This window comes from Pezoporus flaviventris, unplaced genomic scaffold (genome assembly GCF_033815535.1).
Source record: "Pezoporus flaviventris isolate CSIRO_AGI_PZ_B2104156 unplaced genomic scaffold, CSIRO_AGI_Pfla_v1 ptg000066l, whole genome shotgun sequence".
NCBI lineage: Eukaryota > Metazoa > Chordata > Aves > Psittaciformes > Psittacidae > Pezoporus > Pezoporus flaviventris.
Genome location: NW_026892614.1, coordinates 20,276,951 through 20,294,398, shown reverse-complemented (window position 1 = coordinate 20,294,398; position 17,448 = coordinate 20,276,951). Strand labels below are relative to the sequence as shown.

General features: G+C 38.6%; 1 protein-coding gene and 1 long non-coding RNA gene across 3 annotated transcripts in view; both read left to right on the top strand.

Moving 5' to 3' along the window:
- The window catches only part of LOC133278300 (uncharacterized), a 33,951-nt gene extending 22,349 nt beyond the window's left edge, over window positions 1–11,602 (top strand). The window contains exon 3 of one of the 2 annotated variants that reach the window (XR_009746505.1): window positions 10,620–11,602. This is a non-coding gene — a long non-coding RNA (uncharacterized LOC133278300). Of the gene's footprint in view, window positions 1–9,280; window positions 9,322–10,619 lie in introns of those variants that run through there. The other variant, XR_009746506.1, reaches the window with a different exon arrangement.
- Window positions 1–17,448, top strand: part of FBXO30 (F-box protein 30) — a 322,115-nt gene that overhangs the window by 148,134 nt on the left and 156,533 nt on the right. The window lies entirely within an intron of this gene.

The window sequence follows — 17,448 nt, the reverse complement described above, 5'->3', positions numbered from 1 at the left end:
TCATTCACGATGAAGAGTGTGGTGAGCGGAGCAGAAGGAAGTGCTTCACAGGATGGGAAGATGAGACAGAAAAGGAGAGAAAGGCAACAGGAGAGAACGTAAGAGGAAAAGGAGGGGCAAGCAGAGCTGAGGAGAAGAAGCCCCTAAGTAGCTAAGTAGGTAAATATGGATATGTGTAGTAGACTCTGTTGGGTCTGCGTATGAAAATGTGTTACCACTGAGACCTTACAGTACTTACCAGCAGTTTCAGAACTGCTGTAAAACTTCTCAGAGTTCTTCCCTGTGCCAGGCAGCTATTGCCCCAGGTAAATGGCACAGTAGAGAGAGATGGAGGGGAAACCTCACAAATACATACCTCCTCTGCAATACACAGTGAAATGGGAGTTGCCCAAAAAGGCATTGGAAATGGTTCTCCAGAGAATCCTCTGTTGGATGACTACAGCTCCCATATGTGGGTGGTAGCGAAGCTGCAATAATTAAAGTTTAAAATATTTCCTCGGTTTAGAAGAAAAGGAGTAAAAATATGCTTTGCTTATTTAATCTTCTCAGTGTATATCTCAAAAGTCCTGAGCTAGGTGCTTGAAGACTTTATTGATTCTCAACAGAAGTGAACTTGCCACACTGACATGCAGACAGCTGCAAGCAGGTGGGTGTTTTTCTGTTTTCATAAAGCATAAAATAGTCTAGAGAGCTAGACATCTTGCTCAGCATTTCTGAAGGTTTCAGATGAGTACAAAACTGACTGCTCAGCCTGTTATTAAATCACAAAAGTTTGCTTATTCAGTATGGACTATGTATGCACAGATTTTTTTCTGTCCTGCTTACCTACAAAGCTAGGCAGCCTTCTAGCCATATATATGGGCAATGAAGGCTTAAAGGGTACAGCTCTGGTAGCATATTCACAGAACTAGGGTAACTATTCATATTTGTGAACATGGATGCCTGAAAATGTATTGTGAAATCCATGCATAAAAAGCTAAAATTAATGCCTTATGCCATCATAATACTCTGCTCAGTTGGCGAGCCCCTGTCCTGCAGAACCTGATGATGGAAGAACCTTTATTTTGCTCCATCAAAACTCAGCTTTGATACTGAAGATCTACAGTGTGGATTCTAGGCACATGGATATTTTATCCTCAATGATCCTTTGGCCGTCAGTATTTCTGCTGCAGCCGTAGTGGAGGACTCAGTGCAACAGCAACTTATTAAAACCAACCTTTGTCACATATGGTACCAACAGCCTACAGTCATCCGATGATTAAAGATTTTCTATCACTATGCAAATGTAGCATCTCAAGACTACCTTCCAAAAGGCTGAAAAATACATTCCCCTTATCAGCCTCCTGAGCAACTACTACTGCTGTCACCAAACTGCGTTAGAGATGCTGCTTGGCAGCATAGCAAAATTAGAGGTTTCTCTCACTGTACGGTGTCTTGATATATGGTTCTGGATATACAGCTTGTACTTGTGGCTCAGAAATAAAGTTTTCAACATAAAAAAAGGATAGTGGAGTGCTGAAATGGGTGACTGTCTGGCAAATATTTCTGAATCTTTTTTCTTCAAGCATACAGACTAATTCTGCTGAATTTCCATGTATGGCAAAATAAAGGCAATTTGTAGTCTGATGAGACAGAATTTGAGGACAGATTTCATGGAGCAGTTACTCTGACATACTTAAGTTTTGCTTTAAATGTGGGGGGTTTCAATAACAGGTACAATGCATCTATAAATGGTGGTGTTTTTTTAGCTAGTGCTACTGGAGTAGCTTTGCTGCAGCTGTGCCACTGTGATTTCAATACTCTCTTCACCTATGAAAAATGGAAAAGGGATCACACACTAAAAAATACCTCAGGCATCCACCTAAATTTCTGGTGGTTTTTTTTTTTTAAATGAATTTAGTATTGCAAATGCAGGATTTTTTTTTTTTTTTTCCCAGATGAAAGTATTTAGGGCATTTAAGAAGGTCACATTTTGGGTTAGCCTTTTTCTAGGTAATCTCGAGGTCTTCTATCTGTATTAAGCACTGGAGGTATGAGTCCAGGTTTTATTCTTTTTCCCCTTATATTCGTTCAGTGCAGAGCTTTCTTTGCTGCCTCCGGACATCTCAAAATAAACTTATTGGGGCAAGGAAGGATTTTGTTGAAATTGAGTTTTGGGGCATTTCTGAGGTGCTCTAGGCATTTAAACCAAGAGAATAATTTAAGCAGTCACATCCTTGTTTTAAGGGCATGCTTTCCACTGAATTACTTTGAGTTATCATATTTTCACACAGCTTTTGCTATCATATTAATCTGACAGACTTTTCAGGGTCTTTCCCATAAGATTCTTCCTTAAAAATGTTCAAAGCTCCCAATGACTCAGTTGAGATTTAAGCAGCTGACCTGATTTTAGTAGCAAAATTTTATCAGTATTAGGTACATGTAGCTATGTGCCTTCTGTTTAAGGACTGTTACTCTTTAGGCTAGCAATAGAAATGTTTAGAGCTGGTGCTTTTATATCAGCAATGCAAGATGTGTTGTGGGCTCAAGAGTGCAAGCAGGGGTGGGTGAAAAGGCTGAGATGGTTTTGAAGGGAGAGGGTCCTTTGGGGATCTGCATGTCAAGTAATCTATCTCTAAAATCACACATGAAATTTCTCTTGAAGAGTGCTATTTGGAGCAGGCCAGGAAAGAGTTAAAAAGCTGCTGATAAGCCATAGATATGATTCAGGGACCGATGCCTGAGTTCATTCTGTTGTCATCTTTTATTTAGTAGTTAGCCAAGATGCCCAAGAAATCAAATAATATGGTAATATAAAAAAATTACTGGCACTTATGAGCTTTCTTTCCAATGCCAAAGGCATTAACTAACCAAGCAACAAGTACAGTTTTTTGTTACATGATCCAAAGCCTGAACCCTGACTCTATGTTAAACTACAGTCACTCCATGTAAATGAGTATGATTAAGGGCTTGGCTTTACTCTTATACGTATTTTCTTTCTATCTTTTCAGTATGTGCAGAGCCATTCAGTTTATTGGGTGGTTGATGTTTTCTGTTTTACAATCCCTGACCTTAATTGCATCCTTTTACTAATGTTACTACTCTCAGCACGTCAAAGGCTATTGTAAACCAGAATATAATGCCCAAACTCAATTTGATCTTTTTCTGAGTTTTTGATCTTTATGAGATTTTTAAATTGCTTAAATGTAACAACAATCCTAACTCTAAGTTGTATCCTTGAGTGAAAATCTTCTACTAGGAGACAGTAGCAATAACTCTGAGAATTTTTCTATGTGCCTCTGGAAACTCCAAAAAATCATGAAATAAAACAGCCTTTTGTGTATTTAGATTTTTACAATATACTTCCAATCACAATCCTTACCCTATCATAGCTAGAGGATCACTAAAATGAAAATACAGTAAAAGTCTTTATTGGAATAAGTGCTCCTCCTTACTCTGTAGGCTGGGAACAATCCAGGAATTGTTTAGACTTTGGATTTCTTAACTGTAACTCATAGACCTAAGCTTAGTTATAGATAGTGCATCGATATTGATGATAAAAGAGAACATAAAGTCTGAGGTTACAGTCCTAGTGTTAATTATATGTTACCGTCAATCCTACAATAAGAATTAACAGCACATATTGTTTAGTGATCACAAACACTACTGTTTAAAAGGACAACAGAGAATCGAGTAATGAGGGAAAACACTTTTTGAAAGAGAATATCTCTGAATATCCTAGATATGCACAAGCCTTCTTATTGTCATCAAAAGCGTTTCAGAATTCAGAAATAAACAGACCACCAAAACATCTTCATTTGCCAAGCTTAATCCCAAAGTAATACTAACTTCAGTCATACCCAGAGTAGAAAGTGCTGCTTCTAAAAACTGTGTATATGTTAGTCCTTACCAGCACCAGCCCTTGTCCAATTTCATTAGACCAGGTTCCTTTGTTCACTTTCTTTGGGTAAGGAAGCAGTCAAATGCTGCCTCAAAGGATTTAGTAGCATCTCATTTTCCTGTGACAAATGCTGTTCCATTGACTTTCTCATGTCAAGGAGTGTGTTGAACAGAAACTTCATTACTGCCTGACAGCAGTGATCATGTATGTCATTCTGTGCAATGGGTACAAATAGTGTTTAAAGTGACATAAAAATCAATGACTTGCAGGTTGGGGGTTGCCTTCTTGGTTTGCAAGCCCTTGCTCAGTAAAATACCTTCTTTAAACATTCATTTGTGGATCGCAGTTTAAATTACTGTTACTTTTGCAGTATGAAGTTGTATTCAACCATTCATTTCTCCTTGCTGCCTTTCAATCAATAATTTAAAAATACTTTAAAAGCCTTTATTGTGTCCCAGGGTTAAGCAGTCATGATAATTGTCGCATGTGAGAAAGAAACCTGTTACGCTGTGAGATTTGATCTCTACCTCAGATTCTTGTCTTTTTCATTTGTATTTACTTCTCATCTATACTTTTTTTGAGGTTTGAATGGAAATTGTCACAGAGAGAGAAAATTCTGATAATCTGAAAAACAGTCCTCTGATGGGTCAGTAGGAAGACTTTAAAAAAGAGCTAGAGAATATTAAATAGTTTATAGCATGCTGATATGTTGTGCAAAGATTTCTAAGGTTAACTTCATGCAAAAAACTTAGAAACTGTTAGCAATCAGATTGACCTTTCCTCCTGTAGTGTCACTTACATACTTGTTATGAATGGATTAATGAAAAAAAATAAATCCCAGAACTCTGACATCACCTTTTGTTTGTACTGCTAATTAAAACTAGGTGCAGTTACAGAAAGCCTATAAAGCTAGATAAAATTCTAAATTAGACCAGTAAAAAATAATAGTACAACAATGCACAAACTGACTTGAAAGATGTACAGGGTCTCTGAGGTTGCTTTCACCTCAGTGAAGTCATTACATGATAAATACCACGCAACAAGTTAGGAGAAAGAGAAATATTAATGGCACATTATATGATGAAAGAATAAATCCTAAGCATAAATACTATTGAACATTAATTTTATATGGACATTTCTTCTATTAGCTCCATAGTCCACTACTTTTTTGACAACTTTTGTTTAAAGAGATACTTAGTGCAATCCTGACTTCTCAAATTTTCCAAGTGATAGCAGGTTAGACAATATTGTTCTGCTCAGGTTGAGAAAGAAATGAGATAATGAGGTTTATATTCACTTCGATCCAAGATTCCAGTTTTAGAAATGAACTTGAAGATTTTGTGCTCTGTGGCATAAAAAGTAATTTGTCTTTTTGTAGAGCACTTGATGTCAGAACTGGTACTTTCAGTTAGGCAGGCATAAAGAAGTCTGATTTCAAATATATGATGCCATAAATCTAGTCTGTGAGAACATCATGCTAACCATCTGGCACTTTGAAATACTCTGTTTTTCAAAGCACTTTCCAAACCTTTTAACAGTTGCAGATGGTGTTTTGTCACTGTACCTTATTTCTGCTTCAAAACTAAGAATTAGAGAGGTAGCGGTTGGAAAGGCCCTCCAGGTATCACCTGGTCCAATTTCCCAGCTCAAGTAGGGTCCCTGACAGAAAGTTTCCTAGGACCATGTCCACTCAGGTTTTGAGTATCTCCACAGATATTAGAGGGTATGGATGGCTGAAGATACTTCACATATTGCACCTACTCCAGGGAAGGTCAACTCAAGTGTTGTGGTAATGGTCACACCGGCTTGTGAGATGCGTGCTCTGTTAATCAGAGGAAATGCAAACACTGCCTCTTTCAGACAAAACCCTCATTTTGGACTCTCTTCACCTTATCCTCCTGCCTCCAAGCAACACTGTTTTTCCTTCAGGGGCAACCACAGTATCTGTCAGCATGAGGCACGGCTACAGCAAGTTTCTGTATGTAGTGTCTGCTCTGACTGTGGTCTGATCCACCTTCAAATCTGAGGCTGACACCTGTCTGCACTCCTACCATGATGTGTGTTGTGATGGCAAACACCGCGGCAACTTTCCTTCCTACTTGTCCTCCTGAGAAGGCTTTCTCACTTTTTCCCATTTTTGAGGTCACCACCTCAAGCAGTCATGAGGAACCATGATTCTCCTTTGAAGATCTTCATGATTCTTTGACGATCAGCCTGAACACAGACTGAATTCAGGCAGACTATAGGAAGAAATACAGATGCCAGGGGTCCTGGAATGGAGGCCCAGCCTTTCCAGCACAGTGTTTTTGCAGCTCTGACCATCTGGACTTTCTTACAGACAGTTTCCATCTGCCACCTGCTTGATGCCCCAGTTTCTTTTCTGACGTTGAGCCCATCTGGTTATAGCTCATGGTTTCTTTTCCTGAACTGTAGGAATAGCACAGCTCTCTAACAAGGCACTGTGCACATTCCTACACAGGCACTGTCCATCCCCTTAGGAACTGCAAAATTCAATGCAAATAAAATGTTTCTTGATGCATCAGATCACCAAGGAATAGCAGAGTATGAACAAAAAGCGTGGTGAAATATTGGCACATCTCACAGTCCACCTGAACTACTATGCAATGTATAGGAACAATTGCACCTATACAGAAACAGTTTTCACCATGACACCTAGCTAAACCTAACATTTATGAAAACACTCCATAGGAGCTTATATGTGGAAACTAAATGGGCATCATTATTCTCCAACTAAAAATACCTCTCACTTTGTCAGCCTCCCTTTACCAGCTTTAGTAACATTGAAGTTTAAAATGACCCTGCAGAGATAAGCATGTGGTAGCATTGTGGTTATGCAAATGCCAGTGTTATGTTAATGCACTCTGCAGTGAAGCAAAAAGAACTGATAGGCATTTCCATTTCTGAACTAGTAGTTATTTATTAACATGGAAAGAGACAGTCCAGGAGATAAGAACAGCATCCTTTTCTTAGAGCCAGTGTTCCTAAGCCATCTGCTGGCCGGACTACCTGTGATAATCATCCCTTGTCCCTGCCAAATTTTGTGCTGCACTATGCATGACATTTTAAATGATTTAATGGACTAATCTGCATTTTTCAAATAATTTTACATGCCAATTAATTTCATCTTATGGTTAAGCTACCCTTCCACAAACAGCATTAGGGAAAGACACAGATAAACACTAACTTTGCCAGTTATGAGTACATCAGAGAGGGTGCTAGGGCTGCTGGAATAGAGCGTCTGGTTTGGGAGGTGTAGGAAGGGTGTTCATGGGAGGTGTCTGAACTTGATAGGTTTGTGATAACAGCAAGGTATGCAGGAATGTTATGGTTTGTGTGCATAGCTGACAGGCAGCAGGGAGTAAAGGAGGATGCCTGAGAGAGTGGGAATAGCTGCACAGGTTGTTTGAGCAGTGGGAGCCTGGGAGATTTTCTGTTTACCCCAGAAGTTTTGCCAAACCCATTCTGTGTGTTTATCCTGGCCCCTTCTAGCCGCTGCCATGGCTGGGAGACTGAGTCCCATCAAAGGCAGCAAAGGGCAAACGGGAGATCAGCAGGCAGTTGTTCAAATGTAGCAGCTATCACCATGAACTGAGCAGAACTTAAAGAGCATAAAGCCTGCAGCATAAACTTCCTGTCCCTAGACTTATTTGTCAAATAAAAGGGAAGGGAGAAAGGCAGAAAAATGTCCCTGCCTCATTTTCAATGCCATTTATATTGTGAAACTGCAGATACCAAAAGCACTGTGTGAACTGGACATCTTTGAGCTAAGCCGTTATAAAGACTCATCTTTCTTTATAAAAGTCTTTCCAAATGATGTACTCAAACCTTCTTATTAAGAGATTTTGACAGATTTATAAATAGTAAATTGTACCTCCAGGGACGACCTCTCCAATCTAAAAGTTCCAGCTTTGGATGCTGTGGATGTTTCAGAACATTTCCCATGGGCAGCTCTGACCAACAGTGCATCTCCCCATTGTCGTCATCACAGCCTCTTCTGCTGCTATGGGACAGATAGCAGGCTGTAGGGAGGGCTTCCTAAAAAGCTGACAGATGACTTACACTATGAAACATGATGATCAAAATGCACAAAATTGTACAAGACTTCAGTATCTACAAAGTCTTTGGGGAAGTCATTGCTGGATTTACTTTTTTTGTGATTATAAATGGCCTAGAGTTGCTCTCTACCAGGCTAAGTTTTCAGGTTACTTAGATGTCTGGTTTTATCCATTGTGTTAAAATGTCTGTGGCTTAAAATTAAAGAGATATTCTCAAGGCTGGCAGATTCAAAGTAAGACATATTTTCTGTGCTGATTGCACTTCAAAGTCCTTGTAGCATGCTATATTGATCGATTTTTATCAAGACCAGTCAATTCTTTTTTATTTCATCTGTCCTTCTGGAAAAAAAAAAAGCGCAATGTGTGTGTGATGAAAGTGGAACAGTTGTATGAAGAAACTGTAGTTTATTACCAGCCTTCCTTGTGACCATTAGGGAAAAATGGCACAAACACAAACTACCATTTCTGGGAAGATCTAGACTTTATCCTCTCTAAATTTTCTTAGTTTTTTAAAGGAATTCAGCTGCACTTATCAAAACCCCTACACTGAGAAAAGCTGATATGAGAGGGTTTTTCATTTGATGGTGTGCACTGGGTTGGTTTGTTTTTTTTTTGGATATCATATGCAAAACATACTTTTAGTGGTTCTGACCACTTGCAATATCTAACAACTTTTGTAGATCAAATGAGTGCCTGACAGAGATTTAACAATCAATCTCTATCAAATTATAGCGGTCTCCCACAGTGAATTAAATCATGATCAAAGTTTTCATTAGCTTAATTTGGGAAAATGCTGAAGCCTTTTAATTTCTTCCTTAAGGGGAAAATATACATAGTTCTGCAGGTTAAAGCAAGGCTTTAAACAGTATTTCTGTTGGGTTTTAGACCTTCAGAAATGAAGCGTATAGAACCCAGCTTGTTCTTAACTTGGTCTGCACCTCTGTATGAGTAACTAATCCCTCATAATATTGTGAAGCCAAATGAGAAGTCTCTTAATTAAGGTATTGGACTAAGGCCAGTAGCCTCTTAGGAACATTCAAAAGAAGTCGACACCAACATGTGGCCTCAGTTGGTCACAGTTGGTCACTGATGTGACCAGCTGTGCCGTGAAGCCCCTTTACCTGTATGAAGTCCCAATAGCTTTTTAAAAAATGAATGTTCATAGAAAGTATGCAATGACTTGGAGTGTTGCCCAAGATGTTTTCCTGGATTTCACACTTTTTACATTTTTTGAGAGGAAAGAAAATCAGAAGACTCAAAATTATGATATGTATATTCATTAAGAATATGAATAATATTTACAAAATGTTCTTCTTTCCTATAGAATCCACAGCCCTATTTAAAGCCAAATTAAATCTATGTCACCCTAATGACCTATCTTGGGAGGCAGGAACCTGGGCCTTTTCCATTTAATCAGATACTGTAACATATTTCTTTAATTGTGCATGGGGAATATGTAAATACCATTATGGTGTGAAAGAAAAGAGAATATAAGCTAAACAAAGCTGATGAAATCGTGGATGTTTAATGCTACCAGAAAGCTGTTAGGCATTTGGCGTAAGAGTAATAAATTGCCTTTGTTTCTTAGGCACTTATAGTGCCACACTGATGTAGTGACAGAGTCCTTCAAAACCTTCAGTGTATTCATCCTTACAAAACTTTGGTGAGAAAAGAAGACCATCCCTTCATACTGCATGGAAGGACAGAGAAACCATTATCTACACAAAATAACATGAGGACAATTGTACCTTGAAAAGACTTGAACTGAGTTACCCGTATCCCACGTTAGCAGCCTAGCTGCTTTCCTATCTTCTCCCCCTTATCAAGAAAACAATTCTTTTTTGCAACCAGTAATATTATAATAAAATGTAAGCACAGAAAGAGGACCTTACACAGGGAAGATACCAAGGAAACTGAGGTACTGGATTCTTTAGAAAGTCACAAAGTTTCTTAAAGATTTGGGGGACTTTGTGCAGCCTTTGGGTTTGCCTACTAGCGCTGGTAAAAGCACTGTCTCTTTTGTGTTTTGCAATTTGTGTGATCAAGCCATATCTGTACAAAAGCAACCAGTTAACCGTTAGGGACTTATTATTTCCAAACACTGCTGGAAGAGTGGCAGGATCAGACAGGGTACAAAGGACTGAGGTTCAAAGACAGAAATATGGTGTGAGTGAAAGGCTCAAGGACTTGAGTATTGATCAAAATCAGGAGCAGACAGACCAATAATAGCTTAAAAGGCAGAATAGCTAGGGACAGAGCAGCAGACAGTGTGAAGCAGCAGAGAAATGGTTTAGTGCAGATGAAACCCTTGAGACAGCAAAAGCATTCTGCCAGGAGCAGGGAAAATCACAAGGCACAGGAACCCTAGGTAAAAAGCAGACAAAAAACTGGGCTAAGCCCACCTACTAATGGACAGAAGAGTCTTCACTGAGTATGACGGGAGTAAGGGAGGTCAGTATTGAAAACTGCTTTGATGACATGAGTTTGAGGGGATGAAGGGTCTTCCAGAGGAAGGCAGTGAATGCAAAAACTCTGGGAGGGGAAGAAATGTCTCTTGCTCACAGAGCACCACTGAGATCAGCTTCTGAAATGAAGCATGCTGATTCCCCTGATATGATGCATGGAAAATACACATGCAGTTTTGCCTTTTCCTGTGAACACAGGTATTGCAGCTGCCTGCAGCCAGCCTTTCCAGTTGCTGTTGCACACAGATCTGGAAGAACCCAAATTCACCTACTGAATGTTGCTGTCTGCCTGGAAAAAAAATAACCCCAAAGTGTCCTTGCTTTCCAAGCTCTGAGGTTGATTCTCCATTCTCATCCTTCAGCTCCAGTGCCTCAAAAACATATTTCCTCCTCATGTTTTAAAGGCATGATGTTGTCCAAATTCTCCTTTCTTTCCTTTGGTTCTTTTGGTTTTTACTAGCCCATTTCCCCTGCTTTAAAGTAAATCTCTTAATTTGCCATTTTTATTCTTCTTTTTTTCCTGTACTATGTTACAGCCTAATGAGATTTCCTTTAGTACAAATGAAGACTTCTCTTATTTGATTCTGTCTTATACCTCCAGTGAAATCCTGTGTCTCAGAAGATGACATCTTTAGCTTCTCAACCACTTGGAGATATCTCAGTTTTCTTAAATTCATTTTAAGCCACTACATGCATCATTTATTTGTCTCTTCTTGTATCATTCAAAGTCTATACTGTCATTCTACAAAGCCATGTGTAGAACAGCTTTATAGAATGGTAAACGTCACTTATACCTCTGTGTTTGCATATATTTACATTTAATATGTAAAAGATAGCAGAAATAAAGTTAATCCTTAATACGTGTGTAACTGTACCTTTCATAATAGTGTATTTCAGTACTTCTTCACAATCCCACATGTGTCATGATTTGGCTTAATTTAAGACTGACAGATGCATCCTGCGGAGGTATATATCCATATTCTGGAGAGAGAGAATATGACTTTTATTGGTTTGTAAAGTATCATACTTCTAGTGAGCTTCAGAGCTGTATGGACTCTGCATTTCTTCTACCGGCATTATTAGCATACATTCGATATGCACCACATAGAGCATTTTTAGTGTATCTGTCTTACCATGATCAGCTGTGGGTATGGCACTGGCACTCCTGGAAACTGAATATGCATATTTTATACCTCTACTCATCATCATCTACATTAAGATTTTATGTATCTCTCTTCTGCATATTTTTTTTTTTTGGTGTCTTCTCCAATTTTTGTTAAGGAAAAAATGACTTGAATTTTCAGCTTTTTCCATGAAAAAAAATCTGATGGATTTGTTCCCTATTAGTATCTGTGATTAATAACAATGCTAAATGTTGAAATCTTAGCTAACTGAGATAAAAGATTGATTGTACACATATAATCCTGTAGACATACACCGTTGACCAAGTTTAGGATTAAATTTGGATCCAGCTGCACCTAAACTTGCCTCTGAAAAGAAGTTTAGAACACAAGGGGGTCTTTTCTGAACCTTACTGGTGCTTGTAACATCTCCCAAAACAATGCTAATCCAATCATAGCTCTGCTAGATATCTGACATAACATTCAAAGTCTTCTCTAGGCAAAGAACGTACACCCTGCTTCTCTGAGTAATGAGTCAGGACTGATAATAAGGAACATCAGGCCCCAGCCCTTGGATGACTACCCAGAAGAAAATGGGCAGTAATTAGACAAAAGGTAATTCTGGAAGGAGCAGCATGACTTACAGCCCACTGACTCAAGAGAAGAGAAAGACTGAGCCTGCATGCCTGATTTGCATGAGAAATGAGAGGGACCTCTAACCAGTAAGGGGTGGCATACTAGTTAATGAACAAATTGCATAATTCTCAACCAATCGATACTGATTTCTTTCTCAAAATGTATAAATAGCTTAGAGTCATCAGTGTGCTTGATTTGTGGAGACTTCCACTGAGCACCCTGCATAGAATAAGTGTCTCATTTAAAAACTAGACTATGATTCTTTGTTTAGAAAGCCCCAAATCAGCAACATCATGACTCAATGGGAGGGTCTCCCTGACAGTTTTGTCTGACCCTGTCCTCTATGCAGTAACTAATCAAGTGTACCTTGCCACTGAGCCTTGTTAAACCACTGTCACATTTACTATCAAACTTTGCTAAGTCATGGTTTTATATCAATAAACATACTGCTACTTCTCTCTTACAAGTGAAGTGCATCACTCCACTGCAACAAAAGAAGGTAGCTGATATTCTAAAGGTCTCCCTCTTCATTGACTATGGGGCAAGAATAGAAAGACTAATTTCATGTGGCTATAGCTAGTAACTAGAGTTATGACTTTTAACCATTGCTAGCATTCTACCTTCTTACCCATTAATAAGACAGTAAATTGATTTGAAGCAGGTTCTTACCTCTAGGTGTTTCCCATTCACTCTGTGAGCAGCAGCAAAACAATCTGAGTGCACTGATGTTCAGCAGCAATTGTAAAACAGCTTAGGAGCCTTTACAAATACAGATCTAAAGAATAAAATCTTCTGTTCTGAGATTCCACTGTTGTTGGTGTTTAATATAAGAATAAAGTATTTGATCTTTGATTCCAACATAAGCTGTGCCTGGCCATCAGGATTTATTGAGAAATTAGTACACGCCCTCACCCTGCTGTTTCCCTACTAATTGATAACTGCTTTTTGGAAGCTAGCACTTTCCCAGTTTGTCATGTATTTAACAGGCACTATGCAATTATTCCAGAAGCTTAGTATTATAACTAGTGAGCCATGAGCTGCTGAATGAAAAACAAGCAAACAAATAAACAAACCAGCATTGAAAATACCTCTTGTTTCTTTCTCAGTAACTTTAATAAGTTAGTATTGCTGGACACATGCTTTGTGCACATAACTACGTCTCTGAGTGACATTAAATGATGAACTGGGATCTGGCCTTGCAGCCTGTTTCATGCAGTCTGTGCTATGTTCATGCAAATCCCTCTGAAAACAGGAGACTTCTGCATGCTTGTAACAATTTACCTGTGCATAATGAGTTGCAGAACTCCTAATAAGAGCCCTGATCTCTCCAGGTCTTGATTTCCAGTATGAGGGATAAAAGTAGTAATATTTCTTGCCCTGTTGACTGCCACTGGAACATTTCAGGCAAGATTATGTGTTGGAGAGCGTGCATGAATGTGCAAGAATGTGTAAAACACTGCTTGAGAATTCTCTAAGCATGTGAATGCTGCTGGCATGGAAATCAATAATAATGAAATAATTCAGTAAGACAAAACAGCAAGTTCAGAATGGTAGGAAATGTTTTCAAGTGAAACAAAAATTGTAGAATTTTTGGTTTATTACACTGCAAAATGGTTCTGCATTTGCTGCTTTCTGATTTACATTCAGTTGTTCACTGTGCGTAAATTGAAATTAATCGCCTAGGTCCTACTTAGAAAAGCACACTGGAACATGTCTTGAGAGGGCATTTGCCTACCCTTTCTCATGTGCAAGTATTCAGAAAGCTGACCACAGTTTTAGAGCACCTGGTAACATTTGTCCAAGCCTCCTAAGTTTATTCCTTTTCCCTGCCCTTTTGGAACGTACATGATAAGCCCATCAACAAATACCAGGTTAGATAACCATATAATTCAAGGGTTTTTTCTCCTGAATCTTGCCATATCCACAGAGCTAGTAGCAGCTGACAGCATGATTAGTAGGTTATGCACAGTTTTGATTAGCACCGAGTATATTTTAATAGACAAGTCAGAAGCAATCTGGAAATGTTTGTAATTGGGAAGATAAATTCAAGCATGAGTACAGAGAACATGTGATTATCAAAAGTATGCTTCATGTAGTCAATTTTAAATTATTTCATTCCATACACTCTTCTAAAAGTAATCACAAACACTGCCCAAACTGGAGTTGCTCAAATGACCTGTGACTGCAGAGTATTTACAATACAGTTGAGGCTTTAGCCAAGGAAATGTCATTGAAAATGCCAAGGGAATGGGAACGTGAAAGCTTAAAAGGTTTGGTATACTTGTAGTAATAATTTCCAATGTTTTCCCATTATTGTCAAGTCTGTTCAAGTGTTCAGCGATACCATTTTGAGTTTCTCCCTTCCTTGTTTATCCTTTTTAGTTTTTCAGTGCATTTTTAGTTCTTGCAGGTCAAAGCAGTTAAAACCCTTTCTTCTTTTGTAATGTTGTACTTGTCTCACAGATCTTGGCAGCAATTGCAGTGTGGTGCTTCTGAGGGCACTGTTAATCCTCAGAGTATTATCTTGGTTGGGATGTGACAGAATACCAGTTCCCAGCTCAGTCCTGAGTTTCACAAAACCCAGAATCCTTCTGCAGTCTTTCACATCTGTGATCTGTCAAAAGACATCTCTAATCATCTTCCTTCTTCAGGCACAGAGGGACACCACTATGTTCCATGTTTAAGACTGCTTTCAGGTCAATGCCTTTCCCACACAGATAAAGCTAGGGTGTTACAGAATGACTTGAGAAAAATGGCAAACAGCAACTACATTACAAAGCCTGTCACAAAATGCTGAGCCAGATTGTTTGAAACAGTGAAAGAAAACCTAGTCTTAGTTTGAACTTTGCTGCATTTTGAGCAATGGACTAAACTAGATGACCAACTTAATTTCAATACTAATTTCATTCTTATTTTTCCATGGTCATTTATTGTGTGCCCAGAAGTCCTCAGTTTATTTGTCTCAGTACAACAATCTCTGGTAAGTCCAGAGACACAATCCACAGAATAATAAAATCATTTAGGTTGGAAAAGACCTTTAAGATTAGAGTCCAACTTTTAACCTATATTTAGAGTCCTACCTTTAAGTCCCTACCTTTAACCTGCTGGAGAATCAAGTCCAGCACTTGACCATGTCCATAAGTGCAACTGTATATATCAAAACAAATTTTTATTCCATTGAAAATTCTGGATTAGATTTAGAGAACTGGCAAGTTGTTCTTTTTTAATTTCATTGCTCAAGGAAGTTACCTTTTCTTCCTTGTTTCACCTTTTGAGCAACACATTCCTTTTCAAAACTGTGGGCATCTTATGTCTTTGAATTTGCCTACAATATAAAATGTGTCCTTGGGCAGATTTCCCCTCCCTGAGCTAAAACAACTCACAAAACCAATCAGCTTTTGGAGCAATACATGAATCATTGTTAGCAAGCTCAGAAAAAAGAAAAGACATATAAATTTTATGACTTGGTGGTGTTTTTTTTGGTTTGCTTTTTTGCCAGGTTTAATTCATGCAGAATTGCCAAATGTCAGTTTGAAGGAAATGACTTTACATGGGTGCCGAAAATAAAGTGAAACCACCTATACTTGGGATGCAATTTTTTTTTTGTCAGTATTATAGGTTGACTTATCCTTCATTCTAAAATTGGGTTAGTCAATAATACTATTTTCAGCTCAACCTTCAGACCTGCTGCTACATGTGGACTTTGGCTTGATGCTTCTCTCACTTGTCCTGGTGTAAAGCAGGTATCATCAAAGTCAATGAAAATTTGAAAGTCTTGAAGTGAGAGTGAAAGGAAAACTATTCCCTTATTCTTAGCATCTGATTAGTTTAAATACCTTGGAGAAAAGCCAGTAGGCATTTCATACTTGAATAAGCCTGTCATTAATACAGATCCTGAGGCTGTTAATACCTTGGTAAAATACTTTCACCTGTTTATATCACCACTATTATTTAATTTGAGAAGAAAGTTCTACTCTCAGTGCATATATTGGTTTATTGTGATCTTTGTTTTCATGTGTATATAGAGACTGTATAATGGAAAACCTTCCTAGAAGTAAAACAGAAAAGTAAGAAATGAGCTTTTAAAATCACTAATCAAAATGAAAAACAACTTCAGTGAAGGAGGATGAGCACAGGTATTTATTATACCTCATCCTTTGTCTGACTTATGAAGTGACAGATCTATCATTTTTTTCAATGTCTTTTCCAGACACAGCTCAAGTTGCCGGGGACATAGGTCTTCCTTTCCTTCTCACAAAATACAACAGATATTGGACTCAAATCCCCATCTCTGTGATTTCAATCAGACAGGTATTACTTTTAGGATCACTCCACTGATAGCGGACCATTTTCAGCAGTTTAGCTGGCAGGACTCTGCTGAGATGGGAAGGGTTGGCAAAAATGCCATTCTGTCCTGAGCAGACCTTTCCCCTCATCTCTCCGTGGCACTGGGTGGCAAATGTGTTCTTGCCAGGGACCCGCTGGGGGAAGAGAGAGTGTATGCCCCGAGCCAGAGGTGACTGGCTCCAGGCCAGAGCAGGGGCAGCGGAGACCCAAACAGCATAGGGCAAGCATAGGTGATAGGTGACAATATACTTCAGTGAGTATTCAATTACCAGGAGCTTTGCTCTGAATAGGAGCCTCAAAATTTTAACTACTGAAATGGTTAACAGTTATGTGAAACTATTAATCAGAACATCTTTGACTTTCAGTGGGAATAGCTACGTAGGGATTCTGAAAAACCTGAACCTTGGGCATTTGAAAAATTATTGCATTGGTGATCACTTGCATATGATTTGACTTAAATTCTGTTTGATAAGTAGCCACAGTGTTTCTCCTGCTTTTCATCCAGTAACTAAGAGATCCACTGTTATAATTCTGTGTTTTCTATAGAAATAATTAATATATAAACAGAGAGATTTCAATAAAGGCATCCACCTACAAGCAATTGCATGGATGCTTAGTGCAGCTGTCAGCAATAAGGTAGTGGTGTGGCTCTCATTTTGCCCTTTCTATCCTTTTATGTTGCTGTCTTATAATATTTACACTTTAATCATAATGTTCTCATTATTTGGCATTTATAAACATAGGTCTCCTATGCATGGTTAAGGCTCCATTCATATTTTGGGTGCCACAGAAATGGGGTGGGTAGGTTAGCAATCGGATTGCTACATGAAAATCCTTTATAACATCCATTTTAAAGCCTCTCACGTTTGCTAGTACTGTATTTATTCATAGACGAATTTCAGCAGAATCTTTACTGAAACCCA